We start from the raw sequence: 14,382 nt of genomic DNA, 5'->3' as shown, positions 1-14,382 counted from the left end.
CCTCCCAATATTTAGATTGGAAACTTTATAACTGTCCAGGTCAAAAACAGACAAATGGTTATTATGGATTGGAAATCCAGTTTTTCCATTTCAAATTCCTCCGGTTGCTTAATAAATTAGCCACACACGTTCTGACTGAAATTGCTGATTTTCTTGGTCACTGTGACATAACTGTTTATTGACTGAATATAAAAAAATGACTTTCACACATGCTGCTGATTTCTTTCCATGTATAGGTTCATGCTACTGGTTTTACACTTATGAAATGAACACTGGAATAAAATGGCACAAATGTTCCGTATTAAACAGTGATGTCAGAAATTACACTGATGTTAATTTGACCGAAAGAGGAAAAGCGTTTCCACTCACACCTGCTCATCCTCAAACCAAATTGCTGAATTTCTGGCTCAGATTGTTGTGAAAGTGTAGTGACACGGACCCACAACAGGGGGCGCAAATGAACGGTCAATAGATGAGCCAAAAATTAATAATTTAATGTTGTGAAGGAGCACAACGAACATACAGACAATCTCAGAATATGATTACAGTCAATCCACAAAGGTGACGTGTGGGCAGGCTCAAGGATAGAAGACGTCTGTCCTGAGAAGAGCCGGAACCACACGATTTCCGCCGCCACTGAACCTGGTGAATACTGGAGCCACCAAGTCCCGAATTCCCAGGTGATCACCGTCCCCGACTGTCGGATCTGGTATTGCTGGCGAGAACAAAGACAGTCAAGTGTGGGTGTGTGCACACCCAGTAACAACAACAGCGGATATGCCACCTCCACCTCTCACTCAGAAAACAGGTACGTGCAGCAGTTGAGAGTACTTATCACAGAATAGCGTGGGGAGCGAAGACGTCAGCTCTCCACGTCTCTCACACTCAGCCTCCGGCTGCGAGCACTCACGGAACTGACTGCAAACACTGTGTAACAAACACTTGTCAGAAAAGACAAAAGCAACGGCTGAGAGTTTTACCTCCAATGAAGTACGATATCTCGGCAACGAGGTGGAGATGACGTCTGGTCTTTATGGAGTGAGAGGACGTTGAGTAGATGGGTGACAGCTGTCAAGAGGTAATGAGTGACAGCTGTCACCCCCGGCTGTGTCCGTGGCGGCAGCGCCCTCTCGTGCCTGAAGCCCGCACTTCAGGCAGGGCACCCACTGGTGGTGGGCCAGCAGTACCTCCTCTTCTGGTGGCCCACACACAACAGGACCCCCCCCCCTCAACGGGCGCCTCCTGGCGCCCGACCAGGCTTGTTCGGGTGACGGTGGTAGAAGTCGGCAAGGAGGGCCGGATCCAGGATGAAGCTCCTCTTCACCCAGGAGCGTTCTTCGGGTCCATACCCCTCCCAGTCCACCAAGTACTGGAACCCCCGGCCCATCCGACGGACGTCCAGGAGCCGGCGCACCGTCCAAGCCGGCTCCCCGTCTATGATCCGAGCAGGAGGCGGCGCCGGTCCGGGAGCACAGAGGGGTGAGGTGTGGTGAGGTTTGATTCATGACACGTGAAAAACCGGATGGATCCGCAGTGAAGCCGGGAGTTGGAGCTTCACTGCGGCAGGACTGAGGACTTTAAGGATCTTGAAGGGGCCAATGTACCTGTCCTGAAGTTTCGGGGAGTCCACCTGGAGGGGGATGTCCTTCGTGGAAAGCCACACCTCCTGCCCGGGCTGGTAAGCAGGGGCCGGGGATCGCCGGCGGTCTGCATGGGTCTTCGCCCTCGTCCAGGCCTTCAACAAGGCAGAACGGGTGGAGCGCCACACCCGACGGCACTTCCGCAGGTGGGCCTGGACCGAGGGCACACCGACCTCTCCCTCCACCATGGGAAACAACAGGGGCTGATACCCCAAACACACCTCAAATGGGGAGAGGCCGGTGGCAGAGGACACCTGGCTGTTATGCGCATACTCGATCCAGGCCAGATGTTTACTCCAGGCCGTCGGGTGTGCGGACGTCACACAGCGTAGAGCTTGCTCCAATTCCTGATTGGCCCGTTCTGCCTGTCCATTGGTCTGCGGATGATACCCGGACGAGAGGCTCACAGTAGCCCCCAGTTCCCAGCAGAAGCTCCTCCAGACGTGTGAGGAGAACTGGGGACCACGATCTGAGATGATGTCGGTGGGTATCCCATGCAGACGGACGACGTAATGAACCAGGAGGTCTGCTGTCTCCTGGGCTGTTGGGAGCTTCGGGAGGGCCACGAAGTGGGCCGCCTTGGAGAATCAGTCCACTATCGTGAAGATGGTGGTGTTGCCCTGGGACGGCGGGAGGCCCGTGACGAAATCCAGGCCGATGTGGGACCAGGGGCGATGAGGCACAGGTAACGGCTGGAGAAGTCCTTGGGACCTTTTATGGTCTGCCTTGCCCCTGGCACAGGTGGTGCAGGCCTGGATGTACTCCCGGACGTCGGCCTCCATAGACGCCCACCAGAAGCACTGCCGGACAATTGCCACGGTCCTTCGCACCCCTGGATGACAGGAGAGCTTGGAACCGTGACAGAAGTCCAAGACTGCAGCTCTGGCCTCTGGTGGGACGTACAACCGGTTCTTCGGACCTGTTCCTGGGTCCGGGCTCCGTGCCAGGGCCTCCTGGACGATCTTCTCCACGTCCCAGGTGAGGGTGGCCACGATAGTGGACTCAGGCAGGATGGGCTCCGGTGGATCCAACAGTGCAGTTTTGACCTCCTCTTCGTGTACCCGGGACAAGGCATCCGGCCTCTGGTTCTTGGTCCCAGGGCGATAGTCAAAATGCCCGAAGAACAGTGACCAGCGGGCTTGCCTGGGGTTCAGCCGCTTGGCGGTCCTGATATACTCCAGGTTCCAATGGTCAGTGAAAACCGTGAACGGCACAGACGCTCCCTCCAACAGGTGTCTCCACTCCTCAAGAGCCTCTTTCACCACAAGGAGTTCTCGATTGCCGATGTCATAGTTCCATTCAGCCGGGGTCAACCTGCGTGAAAAGTAGGCACACGGGTGAAGAACCTTATCAGTCTCTCCGCTCTGGGATAGCACGGCTCCTATCCCTGAGTCAGAGGCGTCCACTTCAACCACGAACTGGCGGCTAGGGTCGGGCTGCACCAAAACTGGTGCAGTAGAGAACCGTCGTTTCAACTCCTTGAACGCGGCTTCGCACCGATCCGACCAGGTGAAGGGGACTTTTGGAGAGGTCAGGGCTGTCAGGGGGCTAACTACCTGACTGTAGCCCTTAATGAACCTCCTATAGAAATTAGCGAAGCCGAGGAACTGTTGCAGCTTCCTACGGCTTGTTGGTTGGGGCCAATCTCTCACCGCCGCAACCTTGGCCGGATCAGGGGCGACGGAGTTAGAGGAGATGATAAACCCCAGGAAGGACAAAGACGTGCGGTGAAACTCGCACTTCTCGCCCTTCACAAACAGTCGGTTCTCTAACAACCGCTGCAAGACCTGACGTACATGCTGGGCATGGGTCTCAGGATCCGGAGAAAAGATGAGAATATCGTCCAGATATACGAAGACAAATCAGTGCAGGAAGTCCCGCAAGACGTCGTTAACCAAGGCTTGGAACGTCGTGGGGGCGTTGGTGAGGCCGAACGGCATGACCAGGTACTCAAAGTGACCTAACGGGGTGTTAAATGCCGTCTTCCATTCGTCTCCCTTCTGGAGCCGAACCAGGTGATACGCATTTCTAAGATCCAGCTTAGTAAAGATTTTGGCTCCATGCAGGGGGGTGAACACGGAATCCAACAATGGCAACGGGTATCGGTTGCGAACCGTAATCTCATTCAGCCCCCTGTAATCAATGCATGGACGGAGTCTGCCATCTTTCTTGCCCACAAAAAAGAAACCTGCCCCCATCGGGGAGGTGGAGTTCCGGATCAGCCCGGCAGCTAATGAGTCCCGGATGTAGGTCTCCATTGATTCGCGCTCAGGTCGTGAGAGGTTGTACAGCCTGCTGGACGGGAACTCAGCGCCTGGAACCAAATCAATGGCACAATCGTACGGATGGTGCGGGGGAAGGGTGAGTGCCAGATCCTTGCTGAAGACGTCAGCAAGATCGTGGTACTCAACCGGCACTGCCGTCAGATTGGGAGGGACTTTGACCTCCTCCTTAGCCTGTGAACCGGGAGGAACCGAGGATCCTAAACACACCCGATGGCAGGTTTCGCTCCACTGAACCACCACCCCAGACGGCCAATCAATCCGGGGATTGTGCTTCAACATCCATGGGAAGCCCAAAATCACGTGGGAGGTAGAAGGAGTTACAAAAAACTCAATCTCCTCCCGATGGTTTCCAGACACCACCAGAGTTACTGGTTGTGTCTTGTGTGTGATTAAAGGGAGGAGGGTGCCATCTAGTGCCCGCACCTGCAATGGCAAAGGAAGTGCCACCAGAGGGAGCCCTACCTCCCTTGCCCATCTGCTGTCTAGCAAATTCCCTTCTGACCCCGTGTCCACCAGTGCTGGGGCTTGAAGGGTTAAATCCCTGCTCAGGATTGTAACTGGGAGTCGTGTGGCAATCTGTGTGTGTCTCACGTGAATGTTTTGACCTCCCCTTAGCCCAGTCTCTGAGGGCGGTTGTTGTTGTGGCCGTTTGGGGCAGTTTTTCTGTGTGTGCTCCTTTGAGCTGCAGAGAAAACACTCCCCGCGGATCAGCCTCCTCATTTTGGCCCTGTGCGTTTCCCTAACAATGTCAGCAGGGGGAGCTGTTGCCCCACAGAGCGCTGCGGCTGTGGAGCGTGGGGAGGGTGGCCCCTTTTCGAACCCAGAAGGGAGAGGGACGGCACGTATCCGGCCACGTCCTTCGCCTCGCTCCCGACGGCGTTCCTCCAACCGATTGTCTAACCATATAACGAGATCGATAAGCCCATCTAAATCCCGCGGTTCCTCCTTAGCTACCAGATGCTCCTTCAGGACCAATGACAGTCCGTTTATGAAGGCGGCGCGGAGCGCAACGTCATTCCAGCCAGACCTCGCAGCCGCGATGCGGAAGTCGACTGTATATTCTGCTGCACACCGGCGCCCCTGTCGCATTGACAGCAGCATTGTTGAAGCGGTCTCTCCTCTGTTAGGGTGATCAAACACTGTTCTGAACTCCCCCACAAACCCAGTGTATGGTGATAACAACCGTGAGTTCTGTTCCCAGAGCGCCGTAGCCCAGGCGGGTGCCTTACCCCGAAGCAGAGCAATCACATAAGCTATTTTACTAGCATCTGACGCGTACATGACGGGACGTTGTGCGAAGACAAGCGAACACTGCATGAGAAAGTCCGCGCACGTCTCCACACAACCTCCGTACGGCTCAGGAGGGCTTATGTATGCTTCAGGGGATGGTGGGAGGGGTTGTTGAACCACCACTGGAACGTTCATATCCTGCACAGGCTCGGCAGGAGGAGGAGCTGCAGCAGCGCCCTGAGCGCTCGCCGCCACCTGCGCGGAGAGAGCCTCCACCCTGCGGTTCAGGAGGATGTTCTGCTCGGTCATTTGATCCAACCGAGCCATAAAGGCGGTGAGAATGTGCTGCAGCTCACCAATCACGCCTCCTGCAGACGCCTGCGCTCCCTGCTCTCCCATTGGTCGTTCAACAGCCGGGTGACGCCCCTCGGAGTCCATGACGCTGGCCGAGATATCCTGTTGTGAAAGTGTAGTGACACGGACCCACAACAGGGGGCGCAAATGAACGGTCAATAGATGAGCCAAAAATTAACAATTTAATGTTGTGAAGGAGCACAACGAACATACAGACAATCTCAGAATATGATTACAGTCAATCCACAAAAGTGACGTGTTGGCAGGCTCGAGGATAGAAGACGTCTGTCCTGAGAAGAGCCGGAACCACACGATTTCCGCTGCCACCGAACCTGGTGAATACTGGAGCCGCCAAGTCCCGAATTCCCAGGTGATCACCGTCCCCGACTGTCGGATCTGGTACTGCTGGCGAGAACAAAGACAGTCAAGTGTGGGTGTGTGCACACCCAGTAACAACAACGGTGGGAATGCCACCTCCACCTCTCACTCAGAAAACAGGTACGTGCAGCAGTTGAGAGTACTTATCACAGAATAGCGTGGGGAGCAAAGACGTCAGCTCTCCACGTCTCTCACACTCAGCCTCCGGCTGCGAGCACTCACGGAACTGACTGCAAACATTGTGTAACAAACACTTGTCAGAAAAGACAAAAGCAACGGCTGAGAGTTTTACCTCCAATGAAGTACGATATCTTGGCAACGAGGTGGAGATGACGTCTGGTCTTTATGGAGTGAGAGGACGTTGAGTAGATGGGTGACAGCTGTCAAGAGGTAATAAGTGACAGCTGTCACCCCCGGCTGTGTCCGTGGCGGCAGCGCCCTCTCGTGCCTGAAGCCCGCACTTCAGGCAGGGCGCCCACTGGTGGTGGGCCAGCAGTACCTCCTCTTCTGGCGGCCCACACACAACACAGATTCACAGATGGGAACAGCACAGGCTGATGTTGAATCCATCCAGGGATGAGAATTTTAATTTGGATTTTGCTTAGAGTTCCTCCATTTATGAGCTGACATGATGGGAAAATTTACTACGACTTCAAAATCGTATTTCACTTTTTTTAACATGACTTATTAGGCAATAGCGGCAAGGTGGCACTAGTTGTTGCCCATCTGGCTCATCAATATGATGGATGGTAGATGCATAGATGCAACAGCAAAAAAACGGTCTGTTAATTCACCACAATATCAGGCGTGAAGGTTTTTTTTTTTTTTTTTTTTTTGCTGTAAATATGCTGTAACACTGGCGGAAAAATGGACTGCATTTATATATAAATGGCATCCATGGGGAGGAGGAGGTGATGGTCTACTGGTTAAAGCATTGGGCTTGAGACCAGAGGAACATTGGTGGACTAAAGAAAACCAGATTAGGTTACAGAACAGACATTTTCAACACCTCATTGGAGACATGCCAGGTGCCAGCATGCTTCAAGGCCTCCACCATCATCCCCATCCCCAAAAATCAAAGAACTTCAGGTCTTAATAACTACAGACCCGTCGCCCTGACCTCTGTGGTGATGAAGACCGTCGAGCACCCTGGCCTCACACACCTCAAGGCCATCTCTTCATCGTAGTCTTGGCAGAGCTGAGAAAGCTGTTTCAGACACTGCCAAGCCAAGAAGCAGTCCAAGATAAGAGATTCTGCGACTCGCCTGGATTTTTTTTTTTTTTACATTTCTTGCCTTCACCCTGTGCTGGAATTGTGAGGACCAAACAACAGGATGATGATTCCACCAGAGGTTGTAGAAACTGTAAGGCCTCAGAAGTACAGACACCACAGTGTCTGAAGCCCGGAGATTAATTCGGGTCTCAAAGGTTATATAGAGCTCTGAATATATATATATATATATATATATATATATATATTTATATATATATATATATATATATATATATATATATATATATATATATATATATATATATATATATATATATATATATTGTCATGACCAGCCCTGTTCCAGGCCTTGATCCCTTTTTTGCCCCTTTCTTTGCGGCATCTTCTGTTCCCGCTTTGATTTATTAGTGGTTTATTTTCATCATGTGTTTCTGCTATGTTCTATTTTGCTTTGTCACTTTGTTTCTTTGCTACTTTTATACTTTAGCCATTGTCCAGTTTTGTTCTTGTTTTGTTCAGCCAGTTTGTGTTTCCATTGTTTGCTATTTGTTTATTTTGTCCTCCTCATTTGTTATATTATCTGTTGTGCTTTGGTGTCGGTTCTGCTTTTGCCATTTGTTTCCACTCCATCAAGTCTTCTCATCTCATGCCCAGTTATTTATGCTACTTCACTTCACTACACCTGCCCCATGTGTTTGTCTTCCATCTTGTTTATGTCTGCTTTGTGTTTCCATTCACTCACACTCTTGCCGCCAGCTAATGTGTCTTTGTCTGTTACATCACTCCACTCTGTGTTCCCCTTCCTTCACTATCTTGCACAGTGCTTACTCTTTGTCCACTAGCCACACCCCCTTTCTAGAATCTTCCCTCCACACATGCACCTTGTTACCCAATCAGTCTGTACATGCACTTCGTTTACTCCACCTGTTATTTAAGCCTCCACAAACTCACAGCTCACTGCCAGATTGTTGTCTTAGTACACTTTCCAGCGCCCATTACAGTCCTGTTTTTTTGTCTTGACGTGTTTTGGAACCTTTCTCTGTTACCTTGACCATGCCTTTTGCCTTATCCCGGATGTCTGGTATTGCTCGTGCCTCTGAACCCTGCTCGTTTGTGACTACGTCTCAGCCTGATCCTGTTTGTACCTCTGCCATGCTGACTGACCACATGTGTACTGAACCTTTGCCTGAAATAAAGACCATGTTCTCTCTTTCACTTAAGTCAAGTCTGGGAGTCTGTATTGTGGGTCCAACCGCTCCTGGTGATGGGCTCCCGCCCGACCTGACATATATATAGATGCATAAAATGTATATTGCTTATGAAATATATGAATATAAGACTATTCATACTGAAAAGAATGGACCCTTTCACAGGGCTTGGTTTAAAACAAAAATATTAATATTAAATGTTAATGCTCATAGAATTATTTTAATTAATAGTTTTATTTTTATTAATTATTCATTTGTATTAATTTTATGAAGTAATATTAATAAAATATTAATGTTATTTTTCAAAGATGTTTGCTATTCATATCTGTCTAAAACTAAAGCTGTGGATTTATGAAGCTGCTGGAGCAGCCTGACTGCAACATTTCAACAATGTCAGGTTAAAATGTGCCACCAATTATGTTATTGACCAATCTGTAAATATCTATTTTCCATGCATTAGAACATGAGCTCTTCCTTTTTTGCAGCTTCACTGATATTTAGTTAAAATTCACTTTGTCAATGACAAGTTTAAAATATGATTATTCTTTATTATACTTCATGCATCAGCACAGATAATTTGAGAACCCAAAGTATAATTTAGACTTAAAAACTTAATTGTAGGTTTACAAGCTTTCATTTTAGATTCTGGTAAAAAAAATAAAAAAAATAAAAATAATAATAATAATAATAATAATAATATATATATATATATATATATATATATATGCTAAACAAATTTTGGAGCGCAAACTGTCAGGATCTCGGAGCAGCAGATGATAGGAGGCACAATGCAGACTCTCAAACAGGTATTAGGATATTAAAGACTTTATAGTAAATTCAGCGAGGCAAAAGTACAGGCAGGCATAAGGCCATGGTGTCCTCAAAAATAACCAGGCTAAGGTCGAGAGCACGGCAAACAGTAGTAAGTCAGCAGAGACAAAAACGAGGTCCAGGAAACAAGCACAGTCGGGCACGGTGAGACAATGAAGTACAAAAACAAGGGACAAGGAACATGGAACAAGAGCAGGAGAGATGGAATGGAGATATAAGAGTCAAGGAACTAGCAACTGCAAACAGAACTCATTCATTCATCTTCTACCGCTTAGTCCAATTAAGGGTCGCGGGGGGCTGGAGCCTATCCCAGTAGTCATAGAGCGCGAGGCGGGGTACACCCAGGACAGGACGCCAGTCTGTCGCAGGGCCACAAACAGACAAACAAACACAGACACACCCACACACACACCTATGGACAATTTAGAGATTCCAATCCACCTAACCCGCATGCCTTTGGATGTGGGAGGAAACCGGAGCACCCGGAGGAAACCCACGAACACACGGGGAGAACATGCAAACGCCACACAGAAAGGCCACAGGAATTGAACCCACGAGCTTCTTGCTGTGAGGCAACAGTGCTAACCACTAAGCCAAACAGAACTCACAGGGCTTAAATACATGGTAAATAATTAGGCAGTGATGGGAAACAGGTGTGGCGAGCTGGCAGGAAGAGGGTGTGGACAAACAAAGATGAGAGACAAGGCAAGAGAATGAAGTGAGAAGTGGGCAAGGAGAAGACAAACAAAGATGAAAGACAAGGCAAGAAAGTGAAGTGACAAGTGGGCAAGGAGAAGACAAACAAAGATGAGAGACAAGACAAGAATGTGAAGCGACAAGTGGGCAAGGAAAAGACAAACAAAGATGAGAGACAAGGCAAGATAGTGAAGTGACAAGTGGGCAAGGAGAAGACAAACAAAATGGGGCATAGCCAACAGAAATGAAGAAGTGCTGGTGAAGCGCAAGAGAGTGTAGTGATCAGAGGGTGTGACAGTGATACAAATAAAACTGGGCGTGAAACATGAGAACAAAGATGAGGCGCAACTGACAACTGAGTGCAGTGACATAACCAGAAACCATAAACTAATAATACTAAAATATCCAGACCGAGAAAAACAAAAAACTATAGATAGAATGGAATCTTAACATGAACAGAATAATAGTAGGCGACAAACGGCTAAGAATGAAAAGAAAGTAACAAGTAAATCAAAAGCTAAAACTAGGACAGGACTGATGAGTAGAAAACGTATAAAACACAAAATAATTAAACTACCACTTCAGTGGTAAACTTGCCAAATTAAAACTGTGACCAAAGAAATCATGTACAAAATCAAAGACAGTGGATCAAAGACTAACAAAACAAGAATAGTAGTAAACGTGTGGCTGATGTGTGAAGAACAGAAACAAGCTGTGAAAAAAGCAAAATAAACAGATGATCAAAAACCAAATGAAAGATATCAATACCGAATGGCTGATAGAAAATAAAGGTCAAGACCTGAGCAGGTGCAAATCCTGACACAAACACCCTGATATTGTTACACATTTCCTATATTTTGTGTAACTTGGTACAGTTCCTTGCAAATCCAAATTTTATCATAAGAAGTGTCCAAGTGTTCATACCAGTCTAATTTGTGTCAAGATAATGCAAACCAGTAATTCTAATTATTATGAAGTGTACCCTGTGTATTTATTCAGCAACTATTTGAAGATATGGTAACTCAATAAACAAATGAGAGTGCAATAGTAAATTGTAAACATGACAAAATATTAAATATTTCAACATTGGCATTAATTATTTCTATTTAATTAAATACTTTTGTATGTATTTATTTATTTTGTATTTCAACTGATTAATGATGCACTTAATCATTCTTTACAATCATTCATAATTAATTAATTAATTAATTGTGTATTCAACAAATCAATAATCTCTTTTCAGTTTTAACTAATTAATATTTGTTTGTTTGTTGTTTGTTGATTATGGGGACAGAGGTTCACTCCACAGTGAAAGGGAATATATTTCACATCTTTAAATTTTCTTAAAGAGCAATTTTTCACTGTTTTCAAATGTTTTGAGTATAGTGAATGAGCCTAAAAATTTGCACTTTGTTGTTTTATTTGATATATGTTTTTAAATGTGTCTTATTGTATTTAATATAATTTATGAATGGTGGTTTTAGTATAGTTTTCATACATTATATGATTTAATAAAAGCCTACTACCATGGAATAAATGTACAATAGATGTTTTAAAGTCCCTGTTTACAAAATATAGTTTCGTGTCAGTCCACATGGGCTGGTCCCCCAGAAGAAAACCAAATTATTGAATCAAACCACCAAAAGCTGCTCATACGACATGTCCCCATGTGTCCGGAAGGTGCAGATGGAGGTGTTAAAATTAGGCAGACAGATGCTGTGTTTGACCAGATAAACTGAGAAAACCACATTATGGTTCGACCATCTGCTCGATCTCTGGGGACGAACAACAATGACAAAGGAAACTTTATGGGGGCCACACAGAACTCTAATGAAGAACAAATTAACAAAAGATTTTTTAACACAATTTTATGTTGGACAGACCTACTGACAGTCATGTATCAGTCATTTAGAAAATATTCCAACATCCTGTCAAGCCCTCACAACAAAACTCAATTTAAAAAAAAGAAGAAGGAGCTGTTTCTGAAAGAACAAGCAGATTTTGTGTTTTACAGCAAAAATTCAAATATTTTGTGTATGTTTGTGTCAATTATTCTGGTCAGATTGCCCTAAAATTAAAGTATTTCATTGAAAAAGGAGCAGCTTCATTAACATGTGAAGCAGAGGATGGATTGAATAGTTTAACTATACATGAAAACAGCAAAAATCTATAATTAATGTTTTCTGACACAAAGGCTTGTTTACAGCAGAAATACTTGCATATAAAGTAGAAGCTCATATTTGATTCAGGGCTGCTTATTTTTCCAAATGTAAATTAAAGGGGGCAGCTTTCATTTAGAAGAAACAAACATCATCACTAAGTATTTACTATAACTAACCTGGTTAACCCCAATGATTCTGAATTTGATAGAAAAGCGAGAAGCATTTTCTTTGATTTGAGATCAGTCCTTCTTGTCCCATTTCCTTCTCCGTCCATTAGTGATCGGCCCTTAATGTTCCTCCTCTCGTCTCTTTATGAGCATCTCTGCAGTGTCATGTGGCCCACAGGCTTCTGACTATTGTTCATGTCCATTCTGGCAGCAAGCAGCACAGACTGTCCTTTTGTCCACCCACACACACACACACACATTATATGCATGCACAGGACTGATCGGGGATCCAAACATCTGGCAACATAAATGGAATTCAGAGAAAGATTGTAATGTAGAGTATTTTAAAGGGGTCACATTGTGCAAAATAATGGTGGTGGTGGTGGGGGGGGGGGGGGGGGTATATTTTTTACAGATAAATATGTTTCAACTTTCATGCTAAATATCCTGAAAGTCACATGTGTCAGTTTACATAGAATCTATGTTGCTAAAAGGAAAGTTTAGTCCTGAGTCTGTGAGACAGACCCACTGATAGGTTTAATTGTGTGATAGATCTGAAAGTTAAGGGGGTTTGCTGTTGTTGTTTGTTGCTGTGTTTCTGCATCACCTTTGAACTTGAACTTTGAACTTATTTATTTGGCACACAACTCGTCAATAACAACTGAGCCAAAAAATAGACACTGAGCATCACCTCAGTGTCTATTTTTTGGCTACAAGCCTGACACATGGTGGTGACCTCTCTTACTAGTTTGGGAAAGAGGTTTGTTGAAAAGGTATCACTACTTTAATTTTTACAATAAGCAGTACCACAAACAAAGGCATAAAATGCAACATACAGTGCACACAGAAATTATTGACAGCACTTCACCTTTTTTTTTTTTTTTTACATTTTGTTACGTTACAGCCTTATTCCAAAATGGAGTAAATTATTTTTTTGTTAAACATTCTACTCCCACCCCATAATGACAACAAGAAAAATGTTTTTTCAAATTTTTGCAAATTTGCTAAAAATAAAACCCTAAGAAATCACATGCACATAAGTATTCACAGCCTTTGCTCAATACTTTGCTGATGCACCTTTGGCAGCAATTACAGCCTCAAGTCTTCTTGAATATGATGCCACAAGCTTGGTGCTCCGATCTTTGGGCAGTTTTGTCTATTCCTCTTTGCAGCACCTCTCAAGCACCATCAGGTTGGATGGGGCGTGTTGGTGCACAGCCATTTTCAGATCTCTCCAGAGTTGTTCAATCTGATTCAGGTCTGGGCTCCAGTTGGGCCACTCAAGGACATTCACAGAGTTGTCCTGAAGCCACTCCTTCAATATCCTGGCTGTGTGCTTGGTCATTGTCCTGTTGAAAGATGAACAGTCATCCCAGTCTGAAATCAAGAGCTCTCTGGAGCAGGTTTTCATCCAGGATGTCTCTGTACATTGCTGCATTCATCTTTCCCAAAATCCTGACTAGTCTCTCAGTTCCTGCCACTGAAAAACATCCCCACAGAATGATGCTCCCACCACCATGCTTCACTGTAGGGATGGTGCCTGGTTTCCGCCAAACATAACCCCTGGCATTCACACCAAAGAGTTCAATCTTTGTCTCAACAGACCAGAGATAATATTTTCTTTCTCATGGTCTGAGAGTCCTTCAGGTACTTTTTGGCAAACTCCAGGTGGGCTGCCATGTGCCTTTTACTTATAGGGGCTTCCGTATGGCCACTCTACCATACAGGCCTGATTGGTGGATTGCTGCAGAGATGGTTGTTCTTCTGGAAGGTTCTTCTATCTCTGCTGAAGAATGCTGGAGCTCTGACAGAGTGATTTTTGGGTTCTTGATCACCTCCCTGACTAAGGCTCTTCTCCCCTGATGGGTTTAGACTCTAGAAAGAGTCCTGGTGGATCTGAACTTCTTCCATTTATGGATAATGAGAGGTGCTCATTGGGACCTTCAAAGCAGCAGAAATGTGTCTGTACCCTTCCCCAGATTTATGCCTCAAGACAATCCTGTCTCGGAGGTCAGCAGACAATTCCTTTGGTGTCTTTCTTGGTTTGTGTTCTGACATACACTGTCAAGTGTGGGACCTTATATGTAGACAGGTGTGTGCCTTTCCAAATCATGACCGATCAACTAAAATTATACCAGGTGAACTCCAATTTATATATATATATATATATATATATATATATATATATATATATATA

Source organism: Thalassophryne amazonica, chromosome 14 (assembly GCF_902500255.1).
Source record: "Thalassophryne amazonica chromosome 14, fThaAma1.1, whole genome shotgun sequence".
Taxonomy (NCBI): Eukaryota; Metazoa; Chordata; class Actinopteri; order Batrachoidiformes; family Batrachoididae; genus Thalassophryne; species Thalassophryne amazonica.
This window is presented reverse-complemented; position numbering follows the sequence as displayed.